This window comes from Ailuropoda melanoleuca, chromosome X, assembly GCF_002007445.2.
Source record: "Ailuropoda melanoleuca isolate Jingjing chromosome X, ASM200744v2, whole genome shotgun sequence".
NCBI classification, from domain to species: Eukaryota; Metazoa; Chordata; class Mammalia; order Carnivora; family Ursidae; genus Ailuropoda; species Ailuropoda melanoleuca.
Window position 1 is genome coordinate 78,192,732 of NC_048238.1, and position 27,609 is coordinate 78,220,340.

The window sequence follows — 27,609 nt, forward strand, 5'->3', positions numbered from 1 at the left end:
GAGAGGTTATGGAGTTTAGGCATTGGTTCCTATTGCTATAACTGAAATAGCCTATTATTTCATTCTTTTTTTCTGTCCTTCTAGGACTAGGTCCTTATTTTCTAGATAGTTAGCAGATAAGCCTGTACCATTCAGTGAAGGGGAAATTGGTTGGCAATTAGGAGGCAGCATGAATATGATTGGTGCTTGGAAGTGCTTCTGCTTGGAGGAAAGAGGGTGCACCTGAACAGAACGGGGCTCTCTCGAGTCTTAACCCAGCGAAGTGAGTAATGTGAAACGCCACTTCTTTACTATGTCACCAGCTGTTAAGAAGTATTTGAAGGCTGGTGGACTTTTTTTTTTTAAAGGCCCTTCAGTAACACAGTAACTGATATATAGGCCAGCTGTGCCTATTAGCAATCATAGCCCCTCAGGGGTAAAAAGCACAGTCAAGAATCAATGAGGCACCCACTCTAATCTGTGGAAGTGCTGTGAAAGATTTGGTCCTAAAGAGAGCAAAGAAAGGAAGGGAACAACAGTAGTCCACATCAGTTAGGGTTTGCAGGAAAGAGATAAGAACAGCACGACGAGAACTAAGTGGATACTCTCTGATGGGATTAAGGAGAACAGGCAGGGCTTTCAGAGACAAAAGGATAAGGCGGGAGAATTGAATGATTCATATATAAGACAGAGTGTGAGATTAGCAATGACTCAGAAATGACAGAAAGCCTGAGCTGTTTTGAGATCAATCTTTTGAAAGGAGCAAGATAAGAAAAAAAAAATATATATATCTCCTTGACAGCTTGAACATGTTGAAGGGTCGGCAGGAATTGGTATAGACCAAATTTCCCCCAAGCCAACTGCTTAAATTATTCTGGTTGCTCTGTTACATACTCATCCATACAATTAATTGCTGTTGTTTGTGCTTTTTAGATGTTTACATATAGCATTACTTTGTTTCATTCATTTTATTTAATAAAAACCGTTATGTAACTAGAACTGAGGTAGAAGTTAGGAAATTTTAAAAAAAAGAAGATTGAAGACATACATGTTTCTTGCCCTCGAGGAGCTTATGATATTGATTTGGAGACAAGATTTTCAATCATTATACAATTAAAAAATCATGGTGACACAGAAATTTTCTTGAAAAAAATTGAAGAAACTAAAAAATGTATGACTTAAATCATCATTTTGGTATGTTGGCCATGAATGAGCATGTCTCACAACATTTTCTGTAAGGAAATGGACTGAGTTGTAAATTTAGAAGCAAAGGAGTCATTGGAAGTTGGGATTCATCTGGGAGGTGGATCTTCAGCTGAGACTGCATGGATAGGCATGGAGGAGGGGGAAAGCAATAGGCATAGATGCAGAGGCAGGAATTGCAAAAGGTGTACTTGGTAACAATGAATAGAAAGGTTTGAAAGGAAGTAAGTGAAGGGTCTCGAATGTCAACCTGGATGTACTGATTTTATTCTATAGGGCTTTTGAGTAGAAGAATGGCATGATCACTTTCATTGGTCACTTAACAGTATAACATGTCCATTTCACACACCATAGGGCCTTTGAAAAGACTACATTTTCAGTTGAAACAATTAAATAAGAGTAAGGTGTTTAAGGCTGTCTTCTAGATTTTTGTCTTCCAGGGTCCATGTGGCCATTTAGAGCCTAAAATTAGTATTCATAGTTGAAGGCATTAAGTGTGACACTCTCCCTGACCTAAGTGTGCCACCTTAACATTTCTATATTCAGGTGAAATCTCATGACATAAGAATTCTTCCATTTAACAAAGTGATTTGCAAAGCCTGTGGACAATCCTCAGTCTGGTTATAGCAGCTTCACATTGACCTTAAAAACAGGGGCATCTACCCCTCCCCCCATCACATGAGGAAAGAACTTTCAGGAAGGTGAATTGTAGTGCCTATAAACAGGGGATTTTTAAAGTCATATGGATCTGGGACTGGAATCAAACTCTGTCACTTCCTACCCAGGCCACTTACATAAGTGTCTTTGCCTCTCTGAGCTTCAGTTTTTTTTATCTATAGAAAGGAGAGAAGAGTTCATACCTCATACAGTTTAGGATTAATTAACATCATGTATGCAAAGCTTTCAGCATGGTCTCTGGCACATAGCATTCAGCATTCAATAAGTGTCATCATTTTTTTGAAAATAGTGAGAGTTTTGAATGCATACTGCATGGAAGATGAAAGAGTGGGGTGGTTAAGGTAAGAGCATGACTTCTGGAGCTAACCCGCCTTGACCTGAACACCACTTCTGCTTTGTGACCTTGAGCAAATAACTTAACCTTTCTATGCCTGAATCTTCTCGTCTACAAAATAAGGATGATAATGGTAATTACGGCATTGAATTATGAGGGTTATATGAGTAAATACATGTAAAAAGTGCTAGAACACTGCCTGGCATGTAGCAAACCTCAGTAGGTGTTGGCTATTATTACATGTCAGGCACTAGGCTGATGGTTTTACATGCTTTTTCTCATCTACTTCTCAGACGCACTATGAGGGGGTAGATATTATTATCCTCCTTTCATAGGAAAGGAAATTGAAGCTCAGATAAATTCTAGTTAGTAATGTGTCTAAGGTCACAGCCATAGCAAATAACTCAAATCTAAGTCTGTCTGACTCCGAAGCCTCTGAGCCACTGTTCCAGAGTAGGACTTGCTTGTCACAGGAGGGGTGGTCAGGTGTGGTATACCAGGGGCTAATGGGAAGGAAGGGGTACCAGTCTGGAGGGAAAGGCAAATTTGATGCCAGATAAATTGAAGTTATGTGGCTGGAGGGGACTTTCAGGGGAGAATGTCTTCTGTTTCCGTGGAAAGATGTGTTCCCTTTAGAAGTCAGCAGTCTGTTCCCAGTCCATGCTGGAAACACTTCAGGGGATTTGCAGAGCTTAATTAGAAAACTTCAGCAGTATTTTAAAATAGTAATAACACAAACTTCTTTAAAGGGCAAAAAGCTAATGAGAAGAAGTTGTAAAATGAAGAGCAAACCTCCTGACTGAGAAAGGTTAGTCATGCCAAACAACAATATTACGAATCTAACAGGAAGCAATCTGAAATTCTACTTTTTGAGATTCCTTTCTTTAGCTCCAGAAAGCTTCATATAATCAAATAGTAATAGTCCTAATAGTGGGATAATAACCATAACTAGAACAAATAGAGCACATACATTGAGCAGACCCTGTCCTATGTGCTTTACATATATAAACCCATTTAATCCTCACAACAGCCTTAAAAGAAAGATCTTATTATTATCCCCATTTTATAGATGAGAAAACTGAGGCACAGAAAAATTAAGGAATTTATGAAAATCATACAGCTTATAAATGGCAAAGCCAAGATTCAAACCCAAGTAGTTTGGTATCAGCATCTGCATGTTACACATCACATTATACTGCTTTATTGGGCCATTATCTGCTATTAACACATTAGTTAGGTCTAGTTTTTCTGCTTTTTTCCAGTATGATAGCTGTCCAAAAGCTGGGTAGAAAAAATCTTAAAGTCACTCAAATCATATATGGGACCAGCCACAGAGCTAAATAAAGTTCCATACCTCCCTCCAGGGGAGGAAGTGTCAGTGTGATTAAATGTGCCAGTTAGATCAGCCCTGAACTAGCCTCAGAGTTAACTGTGGTCCTTTGCTGAAATTGTCATACTAGACTTTTAACAGCTTATCCAATGAGAGAATTTTTTCAAATATTTATTTATTTATTTTAGAGAGAGAGAGAGAGAGGTGTGTGTGTGGGTCGGGCGGGGGGGGGGAAGGGTAGAGGGAGAGGGAGGGAGAGAACCTTTAGCAGACTCCACTGAGTGTGGAACCTGATGTGGGGCTCAATCTCACGACCCCGTGATCATGACCTGAGGTGACACTGAGTCAGACACTTAACCGACTAAGCCACCAGGAGCCCCTCAATGAGAGAATTTAACATGATATTTAAAAGCACCACCTCTAGAGGCATCCAAACTGGGGTTCAAATGCAGGCTCTGAAATTTGCTAACCGTGTAATCTTATGTAAATTACTGAAGTTTTCTGTGCATTGATAACACTGATAAAATTGTGAGAAAACTAGGACCAATCTCACAGGATGGTTGGACAGAAAAATGAAATAATCAACGTTTGAAAAGAAAATAGTGCAGAGTTAGCACTTAGTTCATTTGGCTGTTGTTCTCTGTGGGGGAGCTTTTGGGAGCCTCCGTAGTTCATTTCTGAATCTGATTCACCAGCCGTTCTTTCCTTTTCCTGTCATCTTTTAGAAGGTCTCCAAGGTCTTCATTCGTCTCTGTGGATTTTCTTTCCCCTACATTTGGCTTTCAATTTAAAGTGGACATTTATTCAAACCAGTCAACCTTTTGACAGCCTCAACCATATTCTTTGCTAAAATGTGTCAGTAAATCCAATCATTTCACTCAGGGGGCAGAAGTGAAAAGAAACATGAACAAGAGGTTGATGTTGAAAAGGCACCAAGATGGCAGTACCTATTTTCTTAATGAGGTCTTTCCCAAAGTATGGTCTGTAGAACATTAGCCTCATGAGATTCTACTGGGGAAAAAAAAGGTTTATCTTCTCAAAAAGTTTGAGAAAAAGAGCATACTATATCTCCTTTTTAGAAAGCCATACTCTTTTACAAGCTCTAAATGATTTTGCAGTAATAAAATCAGTTTAACTCTGCCTTATCCAACACATAAAAATTATTTTGACCTCAGAACCTCTCGGAGTGGTAAATTACCTTCATGAAATGGTCATCTCAAAGTATGGTACCAACAGACTACCCTACAGGTCACAGAGCAGAAAGGCTCACAGACTAAGTTAAGCTGCTTGAACCATAGAGTTTATTGAATTAATTTAAGGTGTACAGCAAAAAGCAAAGGAAATAGATGGTTATACTAACACATGGGATATGTGGCTGCTGATACAGCTCAGCAGTTCATTAAAATTTACCTACTAAATTTGTCATTTGTTTTCAGATAATAGTAACAAATAACTCGTATTGAGTTCTAGGAACAGTTCTACACTTCTTATATATACTTAACACAGCCCTAGTTGTGCATATTTTGTGATGGGGAAATGAATACAAGTTTCAGTTCACAAAATACACATTTGGTTTTGTCCAAAGTTAATGACTTGAGTAGCTAAATTTCTTATTTGTAATTATCCCTGTAGATTTTAATAAAAAGGAAAGGAATACTCAGACATGAGTTAACATGCTGGTGGGATTGATTGGGTCCATTGAAAGCTTCTAGTGTAACCCAGAAAAAGGTAAGAGTGCTGTACTTAAGACCAGGGGAAATGAGTGAATCTATGCATACTGAAATCAGAAACCTCCTGTTTTCTTCCCCTACTGAACTCTTAGAATGTTGGCAGCCAGATCTTTACTCTGCAGGTAGTTTGGAATCATATTTGCTAGGAAATCTTACCAGTTTTGGAAGAAATATCCAAAGATACTGAGATTGGAGAGTCACCAAACCTCCTGAAATGCTTCTAACTGCAATAAAATGATTCTGTTTTAAAGACATAAAGCCCACAAATAGAAATGGAGGGAAGAGAACAATATTTTGGGAGATGGAAAGCAAATAAATCAAGGTTAACAGAATTTTTAAAAAAGATTTTATTTATTTATTTGCCAGAGAGAAAGGGAGAGAGAAAGAGTGCAAGCAGGGGGAGCAGCAGGCAGAGAGAGAATCAGGCTCCCTGCTGAGGAAGGAGGCCAATGAGGGAATTGATCCCAGGACCCTGGGATCCTGACCTGAGCCAAAGGCAGAGAGTTAACCTACAGAGCCACCCAGGCACCCCAAGGTTAACAGAATTAGCAAATCTAAGAAACATGAATTTTATTTAGCCTGGCAGTGGGGGAAGCTGAGAGCCAACCTGGTTACCTTGCAGTATCATCAAGAGCTCACAACTGGAGGTACCATGTGCCTCTTGAACTGGGCATAAAGGGGAAGCCATTAAAGGAGGATTAATGGAAAGCTGTTTAAGAATTAGGTCCCTAGATGTATTCCCTCGACTCCACACTTCTAGGTCACTGCCCCACCTCTACCTCAGGAGCAAGCTAGAGATGGTAAGACATAGGGTCTCTAGCTGTGGGATTCCATGACCAGCTGACAGCTTGAATATCATAAAGAGCATGGGATTATGTGAAATGAATCTGAATGCTGAAATCCCAGGCTTTTCCTCTCTCTAGGCCTATTTGGAAAAATTATCCAAAAGTTGGAAATAGTTAAAAGAGTGCAGTTTGTTATTTTGATGTGATATGGAGCACTGTTTAATAAGCCCACCCATGGATGATTTATTTATCTAGGGAAATATACCTTTATTGGACTTGGATTTTTATATTAAGGACTCAGACTCTGGGAAGTTATAAGTTAAATTGGAGATTTTATCCAGTAGAGGTGCAAATAATTTTTGTACAGTAGAAAAGGTAACTTCAAAAGTTACAGTTTGTATTGCCTTGTTGGACGTTAACCAGAATATCTAATCAAGCAATCTTATTCTAAAATTGCTTCTTAAATGACTATAAGTCATGTCCAGTTCCTCAAAATGTTCTTAGAATCTGCCTGACCCTAGATTTGTGTGAAAGTCTTGTTTTTAATTTTTTAAAACATTTTATTTTGGCAGTTTCATGAATGTTGGCAGTCAGACTTTTACCTCTAGGTAGGAAAATGAGAATATTTCTTGGGAAATTTGACCAGCCAAAGAGGAAAACCTAAAAATCTACTAACATTAAGTTTCCCAACAAATGACCCAGGCAGATCACCTTGTGTTTACAATGGCCAAATATTTTATCATACAAAGTAGGACATTTTTTAGAGTAAATAAGGAGGCTTCATTAATAATTATGTTGGAGCAGCCGGCATAACCTGGGACAGTCCTGGTGATACCAGGACATATGTCCGTACTACTTATAGTGAAGTTCTTGGTCAACAATCTCACTCATGTTCTCAGAATTTCCAATCAGCTCTTTTGTCTGTCAGTATATGAATAGAGAGCCAAGCATTACAATGATTTGATGAAAGCCTCTAACTTTGAAAGATAAAGATCAAAACAAAAAAGTAGTTAAAGGCAATACAGGGAGAATAAAATTCCTTGCTCCCAGAAAACACTACCATAAATATCATCAGAGAACTAAAATTTGTATTAAATTTATGAAATGAGAAGAGGATTATGTAAAAAAAAAAGAAAAAAGAGCATTCAGAGGAAGCACACACGCACACAAAACCCTTGGAAGTTAAAAACATAATAGCAAAAACAAACACAAATAAGTAGAAAGGGTGGATTATAAGGTATGAAAATCTCACAGAAAGTAAAGCAAAAAAATAAATAAATAAATAAAACCAAAAGATGGAAAATAAGAGAGAGAAGTTAAGAAAATTTGAGGACCAAAGAGGCCCAACATCTAAATAATAGGAAATGCAGAAAGAAGCAGATGTGACAACAGAAAAAATGGAAAAGAAGAAATCATTTGTGAAATAATATAAGAAAAATTTCCCATTGTGAAGAAAATGAATTTCCATATTTACAGAGCCCAATTAGAGTCCAGCACAATGAATAAACATGAACCCACAGCACGGCACATTGTTATGAAATTTCCGACTGATTGGGGGGAAAAAAAGATTTCACAGCTTTTGAGATGGGGTAGAGGAAAGTCAGGGATAAAAGATCAAGAATGATTTTGGACTTTTTAACAGCAAAACCAGAAGCCAGAAGGTAATGGAGCCATGCTTTTAAAGATCTGAAGAAAAAAAAATTTCTAACTTAGAAACCCCAGACAATTATTAATTCCAGGAATAACAAGAAGTTGTACAGCAAAATGAAAATAGTCAAAGGTTATTATATTGTCATAATGTAAACACTAATCTAAACTAAATATAATTGTATTGGGAATTCAGAGAGATGGGAAATGTGTTTGTGGTAGGTAGAGAAAAGAGAGAGAAGCAAATTTTCATTTTCCAAACATGCAAATCAATAGATATGCCTAAAACAGAAAACTCATGAGTTAGCAATACAAGCATGTAAATTTAGAGATATTGAGATATGCATCAAAAGAATCAATTAAAGTATTTGAAAGTGGTTTCCTAGTGGGAAGGAAAAAAAAGAAATTAGGGAAGAGGAATAGGGACTGTTGTTTGGCCAAACAAACCTTGTAGAATTCGTTGATTTATAGGTACATGTGTAACTTTGATTTAAAAAATTAAAAAAAATAAAAGAAATGAATAACATTTTGTCTGGGTCATGGTTCAAGAAATAGTACTGGTTTGGAAAATTAAGTACTTGGATTCAGCTTTGAAGTTTACATTTTGATAAGAGATTCTGGTTCATGGACTTAATTCAAAAGAACCATTGTAGAAATGGTTTTCTCTTTCCTTAAACCTATTTTGGCTCCTGGAACGCTTAAATTAATTTTTACCATATATGAAAAAAATGGTTTTGAGGTAGCATTTTCTTAGATAATGAGCACTTAGGAAGAGAAGACTTTACTTCGAATATCTGTTCTGCCACTGAATGCTGTATCATGGCATGAACAAGCCATTCACCTTTTTTGGACATGAGTTTCCTCAGCCATCAAGTGGATATATTAAGAGAAGTTATGTCTACTATCAACTAGTGGGTCAATAGTTCTCTCTTCCAGAACCCTGATTGCAATGCCAGAGAGATCTAGAACTCTCAGAGACAAAGATTGTTGAAGGTGCAGCAAAGAATACCAGTGGACTCCATTTTGAGTTGGAATGGAATCTTAACTCTGCAGAGGAGACCCAAATCCTCCCCTAGAGGTGTAGTATTCCCAACAGGATCAGAAGCTTATTGGATAGAGAAGGATACGCTGTTTAAAATAAATAAAGACACAAAGTTCCTCTAGCAAGCCTACTGCCCTTTAAGATCATAAAGGCTCCACTCAGCAGCAGAGCTCTCCAGACCACAACTTAACTCCAAACTGAGTAAATAAAATGCTCCTTTTGCTTTACATCAGATTAGTTTTTCTGTCCCTTCTCTATTCCTTTGTCCCACTGTGCTTGTGTCCTGCGACCCAATTTCTCATCTTCTTGTCATGTCAACCCCACTCTGACTTCTATCACCCCTGCCCTGCAGATATTTTATAACCTGCTCCCATGACCATATCTTTTCCAGAAGTTGGCCTTCATCTCTAATCTTAATTCTCTGCCAAACTAGTATATACCTCAAAAGGATGAGTAGATCCTCAAAGGAAACAATTCTATATTTAAAAAAAATTTGTTTTTTATATTTTTGAAAATCTTAGAGGTTCATAGTGATGCTTCAGGATCCAAGGAGTAGCTGGGGTGGGCCTGGGGCAGGAGGTGGGAGGCAGAATTAAGGTTTAGTTCATAGAACTCCAGGCTTGCTTTTCTTTCAACCAGATCAGCGCTCTCTCGCTCTCTCTCTCTCTCTATATATATAGTTGAAATCTCCTGATTATATATAATACATATATAAACATGTACACACACACACATAATATATAATGCCCATATATAAATATATGGCTTTTCAGCATGAAAGTTTCATCTTTAAAAATTTTAATTAAATTTAATTAATTTTAAAAAGCAAATGTCTGACTTAGTATATGAAAAAATATTACTTGGATTCAAATTCCAGGTTTTTCACTTACTGATTGTGATTATATGATTATGGGTAAGTTACTTAGCCCTATCTGAGCCTCATTTTCACCAACTGTATCATACAATATATATTATGAAAAAGCAGAATCCAAAGGTAAGGGAACATTATATTTGCATTCTCCCTCAACCTTCTCACCCTAGTGTCTCAGGTTGTTGAAGCCTTCAATAAACCTTCTGTCCTCTGCCCATGCCAAATTTAGGGGCAAGATTCTCTAAACTATGAGAGGCCAAAGCACCTTGGGTGGTTGTGTGTGGCCCAAAAGAATCTTTGCCTGGGTCAGGCTGTAATCATTACTTAATGGCAAGGTGCCACCCTTCCTTTTTTCCTTTAGGGCATGACTCACTAACACCTGGTATTCAGCCTTGTATGACGACTCTGCTCACTCTGCTTAATTCCTGACAGCTTATTGTGCCTCTGACACAAAAAAGAAATGTTGTCCCAGGCGTCATCAAATTAGCATATTTCAGTTGCCCACTCTGATCACAGAGTGACTTCAGAGCCTTAACTTAACTGCTGAAGATTACTCTGACACTTTGTGTACTCTTAGATGGAGACAAATGGATCCTGAATAATTTAAAGGACATTTTCTTAAAGCATCCAACAGAGTTGAAATCTCCTGATTTTTCATTTTTTCTCCAACCTAAGCCCAACAAGCTAAATGACAAATATCGATGCTTTCACTTCTCTAAAAACAAAGGCTCAGTGTGCATGCCCGATGATCACAGTGTATTTGCTTATCAAAGTTGAAAATCCATTTTGGGGAGCTTATATCTATGGATCTGCCTCCTTTGGGTTCCTGACACAGAAGAATGAGAACTGGTTCAGCTTCTCCTAAAGTGTTTCAAATGTGCTGTAGTTAAAAAGAAGGAGGGACAAGCACAGAAAGTAGATTAAATGAAGGCCAAGGATGATCTAGTAGTTACAATGACATATGTCTGGGTTTTAATATTAATAGAATTCCTAATAACAGTGTCTTCATAGATTTCTTAAGTAACTCTAAATCACAAACCATAATAAACATCGTTCAGGCATATTTTCAATGGATGGATCCTTCCTAAATATGGCTCATCCCTTAGAAGATCCAGAAAAATGTTACTCTCTGAGGGTGGGTTTTATTTTGTATATGTAGGAGTAGTTGCCTCTTTTTAACCCAGCATTCTGCCAAATTAGGACAAACCTTCTAGAAATAGACATGTAAGAGCCAAGGAAGAATTGGGAGAGGCTGAAGGAAAAAGATTAAGGAAGAATGATATCCATCACACTGGTCTTTAATATTGCTGACTGCCATGACCCAGTCCTGGGTCCTCTCCTGTTTTCACTGTACAGTCCTTTCTAGTTTACCTCATCCTTATCCAGTCTCATGGCTTTAAATACCATCTTTATGCTCATGGCTCTCAAATTTCTATCTCCAAGTTGATCTGAGCTCCAGACTTTGCTATGCAATTGCCTACTGAACATCCCAGCTTGAATGTCCCCAAATCATTTCCAAATTAACACATCCCGAACTAAACTCATTGTCATCTCCCAGCCCTGTTCCTCACATATTAGTTATCTAACAATATTAAGTATCAGAGATATAGCAGTAAACAGGTTTCTGACTTCTGAGGTTTACATTTTATTGGTCGGGAGTGATACTAAAAAAAACAAAGAAATAAGTAANTTCTCCCAGCCCTGTTCCTCACATATTAGTTATCTAACACAATATTAGGTATCAGAGATATAGCAGTAAGCAGGTTTCTGACTTCTGAGGTTTACATTTTATTGGTCGGGAGTGATACTAAAAAAAACAAAGAAATAAGTAAGTCCAACGGGTTTTTTATATACAAAATGTACATTAAGTATGTTGAAGCAAAGTGAATTAGGGAGGTATAGAGTGATGGGGAGCATACTGTACTTAATAGGAAAATCAAAGAAAGTCTCTTGAAGAAGATATTAATTAAAGAAAACTTGAACAAAAAGAAGGAATAAGCCATGCAAATATCTGGGAGACTATTTCACATGAAGCAGCAAGTGAAAATGCCCTGAATGGGGATATACTTGGTATGTCTGAGAAAAAGCATAATGGCTGGAGTAAGAAGTCAAAAGAAAAGTTGTGAGAAATGTCAGAGAGGTAGCCAGGAGCCAGATCATAAATGGGCTTGTAGGCCATGATAAGAAGAATTTGATTTTCATTCCAAGCATGATAAAAAGTCATTGTAGGGTTTTGAGGCATAAGCTGATCTGGATTTTGGAAGGATCTCTGGCCCGTCGTGTGGAGAATAGACTGTAGGGGGCCAGAATGGAAGCAGGGAGACCCGTTAAGATGCTGTTGGGAAAGTCCAAGGGAGAGACGATGGTAGTTTGGATTAAAGCCATAGCAGTGGATATAGTAAGAAGTGGTTTGGATTAAAGCCATAGCAGTGGATATAGTAAGAAGAGATTATGGTGGTTTGGATTAAAGCCATAGCAGTGGATATAGTAAGAAGTGGTTATATATGTATTTTGTAGGTAGAGCCAATGCACTTGCCTATCTAAGGGAATGGTACCACCTCATCCTTCCAGTCTGCGAGCCAGTAACCTAAGGTTCCTTCTTGACTATTTTCTTTTACTTTACCCCTACATATAATCTACTGCTAGAGTCTGTTGATTTTCCTCAGGTGAAGACTGGAAAGAAGAGCATTCCTGGAAGAAAGAGAAGCATGTAAAATGAAATGAAATGTGTAGTAGGCTCAATTAAACCACAGACTATTTCTCAAGGAAATTAATTGAAAAATAGCATCTAAGATTAAATATCACTACATGGAATGACCTTGTCTAACTTCTCCCTCAACCTCAATTATGTTAATCCCATTTCAGGCTCCCATAGTTCCTTGTCATTTTCCTTCACAACACTTATCACAAATTGTGGGTACATATCTAGTGATTGGATTATTTATTTAATGTTTGTTTACCTCATTAAGCTAAAGGCTTAGGTGGAATGCAAAGACTAAGGCTTACCTTGTATCTCTAGTGCCTAGCACAGAATGTGTCTCATAGAATATACTGTCTTTTTAAAAGAATACATGAGTGAGTGAATATAAATATAAAAAGGTTATTATAAAGAAAATGCTGACAATCTTCTACAAGTGATTTAGAGTACTGACAAAGAATGAGGTTAGACATAAGAAAAAATATCTTGACCAAAATATTATTTATTTTTTTCTCTTTATTTTTTTTATTTTTTATTTTTTTAAATTTTTTTTTCACCTGGGGTTATTTTCTTTTTTTTCTTATAATAATATTTTTTATTATATTATGTTAGTCACCATACAGTACATCCCTGGTTTTTGATGTAAAGTTCAATGATTCATTAGTTGCGTATAACACCCAGTGCACCATGCAATACATGCCCTCCTTACTACCCATCACCAGCTTTAATCCTAGAATGAAAAGTAGTAGCATCACATTTCTTATAGTCAGCAAACAAGAGATTTCCAGGTACTGTACAAAATAGGTTTGTTCCTACACAGACTAAATGGTCTCTAAACTTCCTTCTAGGGGTATAGAATTATGAGAAGTATAACTCACAAACCACTAATCTAGGGAGCGTTTCACTGACTTGTTGATTTTTTTTAAAGATTTTATTTATTTATTTGACAGAGAGAGACAGTGAGAGAGGGAACACAAGCAAGGGGAATGTGAGAGGGAGAAGCAGGCTTCCCGCCGAGCAGGGAGCCTGATACGAGGCTCCATCCCAGGACCCTGGGATCATGACCTGAGCCGAAGGCAGACGCTTAACGGCTGAGCCACCCAGGTGCCCTTGACTTGTTGATTTGACAAAAATACATTAAGTACCTACGCTGCGCTGGACACTGGGCTAGGCTTTGTGGACTCAACATTGATTCACATTCCCTACTCTCAAGGGACCTACATACCAGTGAGGACATTCATTTGAAAGATATGCGTGGTATAAGTGGATGTGATTTCCAGGTCTAGGTCCCAAGTATGACATCTTAAGGACTGGCAACAAATTGACCCATATTGTTGTCAAGATTCTCTGAGAAATAGATACCAAGATGACATTTAATGTCCAAGGATTTTATTAGGGGAAACAACTGTGAGAGAAAATGGGGAGAAAGACACTAAAGGCTGGGGGACCTGTCAGATCACGACTTAAGTCTGACCCTGAGTAAAGGGGACAGGGAAAGAAAGTCCAGTGAATGTCCTAGTCTTCTGAGCAGTCTATAGAAGGGTTGGTGAGACCTTGGGGAGTCAAACGTCAGAGGTGTCCTGTGTCTCCCAGGGAGGGGCCTGCCTTAATTTGTCTGCCATACTTAGTTGGGAGTAGCTTATATGGAGTGTGACTTGGGACAAATGCTGTGATAGATTTTGGAGGGCAGCAGCTAGGGCCCTTGGTCAATTATGCTTATTGTAGACTCCATCTCATGGCTGCCACGGCCCACTATGGTGCTATGATGACCTAGGTAGACCACAAATATTGACTTGGAAAATGTACAGTGAATAGATTCCCAGGGAGAACGTTAGAAGTCCACTTTTATGGAAAACAACCAAAAGAGATAGTGCAGCATAAAAAATTGATTACCAGGTTGCTAGTGAAAGAAGCACTCAAGTTTAGCTCTCCTGAATCTATGCAGATATATGTATATCATTTTCTTGTACTGGTATCTGTTTTTATTGACACTCTCTAAGGAAGGTGCTACCTACTTTGTTGAGGATACCACTGTAGCTAGGATTGATATTGAGCATTGTTTCCCCTCAAGTGTGCTCATATTCAGCCTTCTAAACCCCATTAGTCAATTAGACAGCTATTAGTAAATCCATAGCAATAGATGCAAAAGGGAGTGGGATGCTGTTTACTTTATTTTCCTCCTTTAACTCTATCAATCAGGATATGCTGGATTATGCTGCAGTAAGAAATAACCTGAAAAATTACAATGGCTTGAATTGGCAGAAGTTTATTTCTCGTACTCCTTGTGAATTGGCTGGGATTCTTCTCTATGCCATCCTTATTCTGGCACCCAGGCTAATGGAATAGCCATCTATAATGTTGCTGCTCATTGCTATAGGGGGAAAATAACAGGTAGCCAAGCATGCAGTAAGTCTTTAAACTTCTGCCCAGAAGTGACGTGTCTCATTACACTGATCCAAACAAGTCAAATGCCCAAGCCCAGACTTCAAGGGAGAGGAAAGTATTATACTTCTGCAGGGAGGTGATCCTCATGTTAGTGTACACTACTACAGAATCTGAAGTTTCATTCTGGACAGTCTTGCCTGTATCCCTGGTACCTAGAAAGTTACCTGGCACATAATTGGCACACATAACTGAATGAATGGTTAGAACTTAAAACTGAACATGCGAGACCCTTCAAGTCCCTAGCATCTCCTCATTTCATCTCTTGAAATAGGGATTACCTAGCCTGAAAGTACAAAAGGAAACAGGTATAAGAAACCAGCTGGATTGGTAGTGAATGATCAGGGAGCCTGATAAGTTCTAGGCAGGAAACGCTTTTCATGAGTTTGGCAATAAGAGAAGTAATGCCTGTGTGCCTGAAGCATTACAGTTTCTAAGCTTGACTCAAAAAGTGCCTTCCAAGTCAGTGAATGATTATTGAAAGCCAACTTTGTGGCAAACAAAAACAGGATTACAGTGGAGATAGTGTGGGATCTAAAAGTATTATGAAACATAGATTTTGCCCTTGGAAGTTTATAGTACTATTGGGAAGACAAAGTATATATAGTAAAAAAAAAAAAAAACAATTTGAATAAGCAATGTGTAATGGAAAGAACATTGACTTGAAGCCAGATCAATCTGGGTTTGAATCTTGGATATATTATTTTGTTTTATATGATTAGGACAAAAGTTTTAACCTTTCTAAGTTTTTTTTCACTCATCTGTGAAATGGTGGGTGATAACAGAGCCTGTGTCACAGGGTTGTTGTGCATATGAAATGGGAAATGTATGTCACAGCCTAGCACATAGTTAGCAGGCAAGAAATAATAGCTAATATTTACTGAACACTTACTATGTGATTGTACAATTCTAAATGCTGTGTGTATATGTATACACACACACTTCCAATGTTCATTCCAAGGTAATAATATATATACACCTGACATATATACTCCTTTAATCTTTACCACAACCCTGTGAGGTTGGTGAGATAGGTACTATTATTATCTCCATTTACAAGTGAGAAAGCTGGGGCACAGAGAGATTATGTAGCTTACCCAAGGTATACAGCTAGTAAGTGGGAGCTCATTTTTCAACTCAAGTAGCCTGATCCTGATCTTAGGGGCTGTACTCTTAATTACGATGCTAAGCTGTAGGTAAGCATGGAACATGCAAACAACATTAACTAGTTAAAACTGTACATGGCATAAGTGTATATGTCAGAGAGCAGTAGACTATAGAACTGGAAGTTAGGTCAGGAAATATTGTGGAGTATTGGAAATACTATGATTATTAAAGTTATTGTCTTGGAATACAGTGAAGACTAAAAAATGAAGGCTATTATTAATTGTAATGAGTAACTAGAGAACAATTTGAGAGTAGTTACAAACAACTGCTATACTTCTTGGTAGAGATGGGGTTTGTGGGTCTTCAAAAAAGGAAGCTGTCAATACAGAGTGAAATCATGAGGGAAATCTTCATGAAAGAGGTGGAATCTGAAGATTTAAAATTTTCAAATAGAAAAAAGAGCCAATGGGGCGCCTGGGTGGCTCAGTCTGTTGCGCATCCAACTCGTGATTTTGACTCAGGTCATGATCTCAGGGTCATGAGATGAGCCCATGTTGGGCTCCACACTCGACAAGGAGTCTGCTTGAGATTCTTTCTCTCTGCCCCTCCCCGCCGCACACACTCTTGCTCTCTCTCTCTCTCTAAAATAAATAAATCTTAAAAAAAAAAATGAGCCAAGGCATGGCATGTGGAGAGATGATGACGATGACAGATAGTCTTGACCGAAGAGGAAGAATTGTCTTAAGAAGTCATGTTACAAATTGATAACACAATAATGAAACAAGGACAGCGGCATTAACACTTTTTATGAGTATTGCACATTCCCGTTTGTACCATTCAGTAGTGTGTGGTAGAAATCTATGTGCAAATACCTTTGTTGTCACATACTAACCCAGCCTTGGCACATAGCTGGCCTGTGAAGTAAGCAGTGCAAGTTTCATTTTTGAACCATTTTTTCAGAGAAAGAAACCAAAGGTTAGAGAAATTAAGTGATTTTCCCCCAAACTATATGGCCATTAAGTGGTATAGGGTCATTCTGACTTACGGTCTAAAATATATTTCTTTGTCATTGCATTTTCAGTAAGACAGCTGGGTGACAGCACCATTTTGTGGGAAGAGGACCCAAGATAGGGACATTTTACATGCAGAAGAGGAAGGCAAAACCAGCTATGAGTGGGTCCTTTCATGGGAGAAGGGTATCAGAAAAGGGGCCTACATTGTCCAGAGGCAGCATGAGGGTTCCGGAGGTGGGATAGGTACTCAAGTAGGTAGCAGGATGTAGAAAATGTGGAGAGCGCCACTAAGCAACATTTCTTTCCTTTCAGTTTGACCATGATGAGAGTTGGCCCACTTTCTTATAGTGTGCATTTTGCAAAGAGGATTTGAGCCAGATTTGTGAATATAAATATGTGTATATGTGCTCATGTGTGTGTGTGCACACACATACACACAATGGTGGGGTGGTGGGTAGAAAAGGAAAATAACGATGTTTGAAATTGTTTTCAACAGAAACATTGGCATGTATAAATGGGGTCCATAGATCATTACAAAACATCATAAGGCAAAAGCCAAAATAAACACCATTCACCAGAAAGTACTTGACCTAATTAGACACCTGCTGCTTTCACCAACCACCTCGCCCTATCTTTCCCCTCCTGCTTTTCCTCTGTAGGAGCTGGATGGCCTCCTCCCCCTACTTCTCCTACACTCACCAGTTGCAGCAGGGTGATTTCTGGAGAAATTGAATTCATTAGGATTTTTATGGATAATTATAGTTGCAATATGCTTGGAGTCATTTTATTAAAGAAGTTATGAGGTAATTAATCTTGTCAATAACCTCTGGAGTGAATGTGCATTTTCTGTATTCTCCATGCTTTTTGCCTCTGTTCAAGTCTCTGAAAATATCCAAATGTGCTTGCCACTTCTGATGCTTCCACCGCACCCCCCCCCCCCCCCCCCCCGAAAACCCCCCCGNCCCAGACCATAATTATTTTCTTGGCCAAGGAAGGGGATATAAGACAGAAGACCTTTAGTTGTCCTTTGCTCTTTTTTTCTGTTCTTCGCTATTTGAGAAGGAAAAACTACCTGTGGTCTGGTACCTCTCTGGAACCTCTTCTCCCCAAATTAGGAGAACTGACAGTGCTGCTGGATAATGACTAGCAATGCAATAGCCTCTGAAGCCTGTTCCCCACATTGAATACTCATGTGTCTCCCTTTCTAAGAGCACCTGATAAGCAAAAATCTGAATACACAGTACTATGAAATGTGGGTGTTTAGCATCACAATTATCAAAAGATGATTCCTTGCCCAGAGGTTTTCTTTAAATGGGCATTTAATATAAGATCTAGTTTATGAAACCAACTATATTAAAATTCCATAAAATGAAAATTTTACAGAATGCTAGTTTGTTAAACTCACAATATAAGTACATCTCAGTATTTCTTTTTGCTGGGCTATGAACCTACCTAAAGATTTTACCCCAAAATGTATGAACAAAATAGCTCAATCCAGAATATATATATTCCGTTCAATAAGAAAAAAAATCTGAATATATATTATATAATTTATATAAATATATGTGTGTGTATAATTTTTAAAAGAAGACCTTGCTAGAAAACCATTCTTTCAACAGAACCAACTGTTCAGTGACTCACTGACTTTCAGTCCTCAAGTTACATCTGACTTCCCAAGAACACATCTACTGTGTAAAGAGGGAACCTTTGCTCTTCCTACTGTGCTTGTGAAAGCTCCTGTCCTAAGAATTACTAATGGCAACACAGGCAGCCTGCAGAGAATCAAAGGACAAGCCAATCTGGACCTCCAGCAGCTCTTTGATTTTCTTCTTATAACTCTTGTTTTCCGTAACTCAAAGGAAATGTCAAGGATGGTCATTATTGTCTATGAGGGCAGGATGGCTAAAGACAAGCTATGACAAGCTGTTCCCTCTGTTAGGAGTGCTTTCATCTTCCTTCCGTAGCTGGCTGAGTCACGGAGGGTCTCCATTAATGGCCCCCAACTATAGTCATATACCCAATTCTGAAAGCATGCATTCCACTAATAGACATGTTCCTCATCTTCCCAAACTTTTGCTTTATTCTTGCCCTTTAGTTGCCAACTCTAAAGAATGGGGCATCCATTATCTGTTCAGTTTGTTAAAAAGAATCATATACTTCCAGTGACATTTCAGGGATGATATGGTTATCTGCCAGTATTACCTGCATACTATCTGCTCATAACTTTTGTAATCTTAATCAGTAAGAATGAGGTGACAGTCTCCATGCAGTCACCTGAAGAGCAGGGTATCTGGTGGAATTATGCCTACCTTGGGATGGAACAAAGGGAATTAAAAAATGGTTCTTGGTTATAATTAATTTCCTTTCTGACACTAAAAGCAATCTTATTAACTAAGAGTACACTAGTTTCTAATCTATAAAATTCCTGGTCATAAAACTGTTGCTAAGGTTACATTGTTTATAACACAGCCTTCCAGTTTTTGGACACGGAAATAGTACCCACAGGGACTTGTTGGTTGTTCAGAATTTCAGACATGGGTTAAATGGTGACTTGGCCAAATTCCCTAACTCTCTTAGTTTTGAGCAGAAACTCCAAAGTCAGTTTCCATATGTGCTGCCCCATTGGCTAAGCGTCTAGAACTGATAGATAGGTATAAAATAGCAAGTACAAACACTCAAGAAATGTTACTGGGATAGTTCTTCCTAAATAAAATAAATCTACAAGTGAGTCTTCGTTTCAGGGGTTGGGGGGGGGTCTTTGACCAGTTTGGGAATGACATGAAAGCTACTGATACTCTCCAGAGAAATACCTATATGCACACATTTTGTAGATAATTATGGAAGGTACACAGATCTTATGAGTGCTGGTTTAAATAATCTTATAAGAATTGCATAAGCCCAGGCAGGCTTGGGACCCACAACATAGACAGAGCTTTGGGAAATGAAGGCAGTGGATCAAATATTTGCAGTGTATTCTAGGATTTCTCAAAAATAACCACTTGTCCCTTAGAACTTTTGTGTATCTGTCACATTGTCTGACATCTTACACTACTTTTAACCCCGATACTTTGTCTCAGTCTTAGTCTTCTGGGAATATATATACCATGTTCATTGTAGCTTCCCTGGTGTTTTTTACATGGCTAACATCCTAGGAATTTCAATTCATTAGTATTAGCAAGCTCAGTCTGACTGCTGAATACTAGATGAACCTCTTTCAGCGAGAGCTTGTGTACATTCTAGTAGACCCAACAGCGTACCAGCCAATCTCCTAGCAGGATATGGTTTGTCCACTATAACTAGATATTGCTACAAATACTTTTTAAAAAATAATTCAACTTTACAATGTACTTTCCTTTTGTCTTCCAGGGCTACCCCCGAAAGCTAAGGGCATTCAAATCTTAGTATGTCCATGAGTTTCAGTATGCCTATATTTCACTATAGAAGATTTTATGGAGGCAACACAAGAACTATTTGCTCCTCAAAAGTGACTTCATTATTTTTAAGTGCATCCAAAATGATTTGGGGGGCTCACAGAAACCTTGAAGTAAACCTCTTGAGGCAAGAGCTGATGTGTTCATTCATCTCACTTCTATAGTCTCCCACCACTGAGACCCTCAGCCCTCCATTTGATATCGTCGCCTTCTTCATCCTCCTAACATCCCCTCTTCTCCCTGGCTTCCAAGGCATTATGCTTTTTGGTATTTCCCATGAGGTTCCTTTCGTCATGCCCATTTGAAGTGTAGACACTCAGCTTCTCTTCTCTTCAACCTGTTGTTCTTAAGTGATTTCAGTAAGCCCTAATCCTCAAAAGGCCAAACCAAGCACATCATTGCTTACTGCAGGAGCCTGCCTGCTAGGGGCAGGACACAGGAACATCAAGGGCCACAGGGACAGCCCACCCATGCCAGTGGCACACACCAGAGCCATACCCTTCTACTCCTGTCCTTGTGCAACTCCAAGCCTTGTAGCCAAAGTCAGTACCTTGAGCTTCTGGGGTTTTATGGCCAATCACTTTAGCTGTGGCTAATGGGCATCATCCCAGAAAAAGTGAGCTTAATGGGTCTATTTCCATTCCTGCCTTCATCGTCTGTAATGCCAACTTCATCAAGCACTCTGAATACAGCTCATTAAGTTTGCATTCTTTTTTTCCATTGGAATCACTGTGCAATTTGTATAGAGTGTTTTATATTGAAGTACACAAAGATTGTACCCAAATGTCCCAATTCCAAAATCAGGTAAGCGACAATAATCAGTTGAATTTTACATTACTGAAATATATTACTGAAAAATGTTGCTGAAATATATTTCTCTATACTGGAATGAACTGTGTGGCTATTTCCTTGTTTGGCCTTTACCACACTGCAGAGGGGTGGAGGATGAAAAGTGGCCCTGAGGGGGCAGCTTTCAAGTCCTGCCTTATAGTATAAGACCTTTTATCTTACCCTTGGGCCTTCCTTTCCATCCAGCCTCATCTTCCATCACTTCCCCATGCACCCTAAAACTGGCCACACCAAAAGACCTAAAGTTCACCAACCCTATTATTCTCTGAGTAGCCTTTGTGCCTTAATTCATGCTATTGGCTCATTTCCCCTTTCCCAGGCTAATACTTATGTGTATTTTAAGACGCAGCTTGAATTTTGGTTCCACTCTAGAATTCCTGGGTGCATCTCAGGAGTCATGGCAGAATCAAGTAAATCCCTTTTAGCCTTACTCCATTCTGTAATTCACTAACCCCCTAAACTTCTAGAGATACTGTGACCTTCTCCTATCCCTCCCCTCAGCTCTCAGTATGACCTCAGAGTATCCTTCCCTACTTTCTTGTTTTCTTTTCCTTTCTGGGTTTTCCCCTCTTGAGAATCCCTTTTCTTTGCCTTCTCTTCCTCAGCCTTTTTTTTCCCTAAGTTATTCTTAGGTCAAAAAAATAGGAGTTGAAGAAATGGGAAGACTGATTTTGTCCATCTTTGTTCTTTTTCCAGTGCTGACTGCCTTTTCCTGCATTCCAGTGAGCTTTGTTTCACCTGCCATAAGAATTCTAGAAGAGAAGATAATATTCTCCATGTTACCCATTTTCTTTTTTTTTTAAAGATTTTATTTATTTATTTGACAGAGATAGAGACAGCCAGCGAGAGAGGGAACACAAGCAGGGGGAGTGGGAGAGGAAGAAGCAGGCTCATAGCGGAGGAGCCTGATGTGGGGCTCGATCCCATAACGCCAGGATCACGCCCTGAGCCAAAGGCAGACGCTTAACCGCTGTGCCACCCAGGCGCCCCTATGTTACCCATTTTCTATCTTTCCTCAGTCTCAGGTAGAATTAATGGTTTCCTCTTGTGCATAGCTACTGGTTTCTAAGTCTATCTCTCACCAGACAGAAGATCTCAAGCTTTTTTTTTTTTTAATGTGATACATATGTTCATTTGCCCCAGATTTTTCCTATGCTTATTCCAATTGAACAATACAGAAAAGATTAAGCTGTGGGTTCTGGAACATTCCTGTCAGGGTAGCTCCAGCTATAACTCTGTCTCTTCTCATAACTGAGATCTGGCTGGGAAATGCTCTATTAGATATAGGATTTCTTGAGGACTGGGCCTGAGACTTTATCATGTCTATATCTGAACTATGCGAGATTGAGTAGGTGTCTAGAAACATGTTGGTTGGTTGGTTGCCTGGTTGGGTAGATGAAATAAGACAGTGTAGTGCTTTAGAATCAAACTGCTTGTATCCCAGCTTTGCCATTTATTTTCGATGTGATTTTAGGCAAGTTATCTTACTTCTCTGGGCATGAGTTGCCCCAAATATTAAGCATGGATAATATTATATCTACTTCAGACTATTTTTATTTGTTTTAGCTCACATTTATTGAGTGTCTATTACATACTAGACACTGTCCTCACAGCTTTACATAGATTAACTCATTTAATCTTCCTTGTGAGGATTAAATGGATTAATCCTCCCCGTGAGGATTAAATGGAATAAAACATGATGTTCAAACACAGCCTGAAGAACCTTAGAGGTTCAGCCTGGCTGTACTTCTCCTATGTCACAAATTAGGCCTCCTCTTCTCAGGATCCCTTATCATGTGGGCAACTTTCTTTAAGGTCTTATGTTCCTATTCTTGAGAGTTTCCTTTCTACAGGGTTTCCCTATATTCCTTATACCCCAGGAACTTGAAGCAATGTTTGGGCAGAAGGATGCATGGTCTGGGTCTCAATAATTGCTCCTCTACTTAATGGTTGGCTTAGTGTTCTTGATCCCAGACTTTGCCTGACTTGGATTAACCTGGCTGTTGCAGCTCCCATGACTGTGTGCAAACCCCAACCTGATGAGAAGTAGGGTTCTTCAGGGACCCTTTTCTGTGTTAGATCCCAGAAGCAAGGTGAGGTTTCACTGCATGGTACCAATGGCAGAAGAAGCTCTTTAACAGACCTTTACTTCAACTGATTGCTGCATTAACCAACCCTGTATGAAACGTATTGACTGATGCCCATGACACTCTGTTCTGATTGAGTCATGTAAATGGGCTCAGCTGTCTCTGAGTCACTGCATTCTCTATACCCTTTGTGCCCTTTCTCTTTTTGCAGGCTGTCTTGCTAATCACAGGACATTCAAGACAGGGCACTCGGCATTGGCTTTTTAACTTCAAGTTTTGAAAGTTTGTTCCCTCAGTCCTTTAAACACTGCTTTTTCAACTGGTAAACTGAGGCATATTAATAGGCCCTGAGTGAGTTACAGGTGTACTGAGCTATTCATCCTTTCAAGTGGTCTGGTTGATACTGAGGCAGCCAGAGTCCATCAGCAGATTTTGCCTCTGATCATAAGCAAACTTATCATTCTACTTAGATGCAGCATACAAACTGTATCATTTTTCACCTGTGCGTTGGCCTGGAAAAATCAGGAAGTATTGTTTTTAGAGCATTAGTTATCAAATATCTTTTAACTATGGAGCCGCAATGTATGAATCAGGTTAAAAGTGAATCTGATTTCTTAATACCACTGAACTGCATGCTTAAAAATGTTTAAAATGGCAAATTTTATGTTATATGCATTTTACCACAATTTAAAATTCTTTAAAAGGTGAATCTGCTTTGAGCAAAATGGCAGGCAGGCAGTGGAAAGTTGGCATCTCTCTCAGCACCCTCTGAGGGCTTTAGGGAACACTGATGAGAAAGCATTGCTTTAGAGCAAGAATTGGAAGCCTCACTCTCCCCTTGGGCTCTGGTGTCTGCAATAGTGGGTCGATCTGGGAAGCCTGCCTTTAGCAACTCTGCAATGGAGCATAGTGCTTCCTGGGCCTTCCCAGGGGACATGTTAACTCTTCTTGACAGTGTGTCCTTTATCAACCTCCTTGGGCACTCAGTGCCAATATAACATGTCCCTGCCTTTCCCTCCCCAATATGTAGAAAAATCTCATATCATAAATATGTATAAATATTTAGTGAAAGGTTTTTCATCACCATACTGTGTATGTGTGTGTGTGTACATATATACACAAGATAAAGTATTCAATCCTTTTTAAAGGTATAAAATTAAGGGGGAAAAAAGCCTCTTTCTGCCCATTTCTAGTCCTATGACTCCCCAGGTAAAACCACTGATAACAGCGTTGTGTTTTTTGTATCTATAGGTCTTTCCAGAAAAATCTCTGCACATAAAACCATCTACCCAAAATACAGTCCATTTTACGCAAGTGATCTTGTAGTTTTCTCTATTTACTTAATAACATATCTTGGTAATCACTCCATATCATCACTTAACATTCTACATCAAGCTTTGTAGCAGCTGCAAATAGTATTCTACTGAATGGTTGTACCATTTTTATTTAATTACTCCTCTAACAGTAACATTTAGGTTGCTTCCAGTTGCCTGAACACCAAAGAATTTGAAACAATGTAGATGTTCAATATTTAGAAAATACATTAAATCAACTCTATTGTATGCTATAGTATGATGTAGTATTTTAAAAATGATGTAAGAGCACATTCAATGCCATGGCAAAGTATTCACTATGTCTTTTTACTGGAACAGCAAGTTACAAGTTAGTTTGAATAGTTTGAGCTCTGATGGGTAAAATCTATGAGCATGCATGGCATGCATAAAACAGGTATGAAAGAATGTACACTAAACTGTTAAGCTGTTAACAAAGGTTCTTGCTAGGTGATTAATGACAGAGTTTTCAGTATTTTTCTCCATTTTGCTTACATATATTTTCTAAGTTCTAAACACTAGATGTATATTGTTTCAGTACCAACAACAAAAGATTAATCTGTGCCCTGTGGCATTGCACCCACACTCTCCTGTCCCAACTGTAATCACAGCACTCTACTTATGGTGAAGAAATAGGTAACCAGAACCAGCTGTAGGGGAGAAAAATAATTTTCCCTCTACCCTTTCAGATTCTTGGCTGAGACCCTCCTATAATAAAAGACAGATTAACAGGAGAAAAACAAGCAGGAGTTTAATAGCATGTATATTTCCCGCATATGGGAGAGACCCAGGAAAGCTGAATAACTCCCCCAAATGACCCAAGCCAACATCTTAAATACCATCTGCAGCTAAAGACAAAAAGAAAGATTTTGAGGGAAGGAATAGCGAGCTGGTTATAGGAAGTTACCAGGAAAAGCACAGTGAACAAGGGTAAGGTTATTATGCACATTTAACTCATTGCCTTCCCCACTGAGTTTCTAGAAATTTAGTCATCATCCTCCTTCTGGTACAGAAAGAGAGACACCCTTACAAATGGAGATTTTAAAAAATAAATGTAAATGTCCCTTACAAAAGAGCAACTTCTTTCTCAGTTTTCAGAGCTTTTCCTGTGTCTGCTGTTTCTTAAAAATAATTAGCTTAAGATAATCCTTACACCAAAGAGGCATATCTGCTGGTGGCATAGTCTGCTCCCCTTCAAAGGGAATCTAGGTTTTGCACCATGTGATCTCCCAGTCCAACCAGTGAGAGCACAGAAGGCATCTACACCAGTGAAGCCAAAGACCAGTGCAGGGGAAGTAGGAATTGACAACTCTTTGAGACTCACACATGCAATGCTGAGGGGGACCTACCAGAGAGAGCAATCACTGAGCAGTAAAACAAAAGTTGGAGAAGGCTTCATGGAGGAAGTGGAAATTGGGTTGAGTATGGAAGAACAGTAGCTTTACAAAAGCTGACAGGAGGAGGGTGGGACTTCAACAGTAGCTTTACAAAAGCTGACAGGAGGAGGGTGGGACTTCAAGTCCTGACAATAGCTGATAAGGCAGCAGCAGTAAGGTCTGCTGTTTTGTCATATGGGGTGGTTTATCAGCTAGTCATCAGTGGTGAGGTAAGTGAGATCATGTGCTCTGTAATCTGACATGTTGGGCTCAAATTTCAGCTCTATCATTGACTGGATATTTGCCTAGGTAAGTTAGTTAACCTTTCCAAGTCTCAATTTCCTTGTCTATAAAATGGGAACTATAACAGTAAGTACTTTTCAGGTTACTGTGAAGGTTAACTGAAATGATGGATATTGATAAAAATCAAAATTCGGAGTACCTGGGTGGCTCAGTTAGTTGAGTATTCTACTCTTGATTTTGGCTCAGGTCATGATCTCAGGGTCCTGGGATAGAGCCCTGTGTCAGGATCTGTGCTGAACTGGGCATCTGCTGGAGATTCTGTCCCTCTACTTCTGCCCCTTTGCCTGCTCATGCACATGCTTTCTCTCTCAAATAAATAAGTAATTCTTTTTTAAAAAACAAAAACAAAATTAGACTGAGTAGATTTGAAGATCTAATTGGCTTTGTTAATCAGTCATGAATCAGGCAGCATCCCATCTAGCAAGTAGAGGGGATCTCCCGGTTGTGCAAAAAGGAAGTTTTTTATAAGAAGGATGGTGGGGTAAGAAAGTTATTAGCAAAAGAAAAGGTTTGTCCCAGGCAATGTCACTTCCTTTAGAAGGAAGAACAGGAGGTCTTATCTTGCAGATTACCTCATCTTCCTTTGGGGGATGGAGAGGGCCCACCTAGTAAATTATTTCATTGGCGCTGATCAAAAAATTCCTGGCTAACTGGTTAAGACTGTATTTCTGGGGGAGTTTGAAACTACAATTAAATTAGGTTTTAAGCCTCGGTTTGATGATTTGACCTAAGTGACACCATTTTGGGCCTGTGGTTTTCTTTTCAACATATAATACTATGTAGCACAGTGCCTGTTGGGCACATAATGAAGGCTCAACATTTGGTAGCTATAATTATTATTGATTTTTTAAAAGATTTTATTTATTTATTTATTCGACAGAGACAGCCAGCAAGAGAGGGAACACAAGCAGGGGGAGTGGGAGAGGAAGAAGCAGGCTCATAGCGGAGGAGCCTGATGTGGGGCTCGATCCCACAACACCGGGATCACGCCCTGAGCCGAAGGCAGACGGTTAACCGCTGTGCCACCCAAGCGCCCCTAATTATTATTGATTCTAATAAAAAAAACATAGCATTTAAAGGGTTGGCCTAACAGTATTAATGAAATCATGTGCAGGACATTCACAATTTTCAGAAACAGGGTTTTTTTTCCAAGGTCTCTGACATGAGGTGTTGAAAACTCTATAGCCTGTGGAACCAAAACAGTTATCTGAAGTTTTTTTTTTTTCAATTAGCCAACATATAGTACATCATTAGTTTTTGATGTAGTGTTCAGCAATTTATTAGTTGCATATAACACCCAACGAAAGAAGAGAATCATGTATAGGATGGTAGTTGAAAACATTGGCTTTGGACTCAAGAAGGTTCAAGTCCCT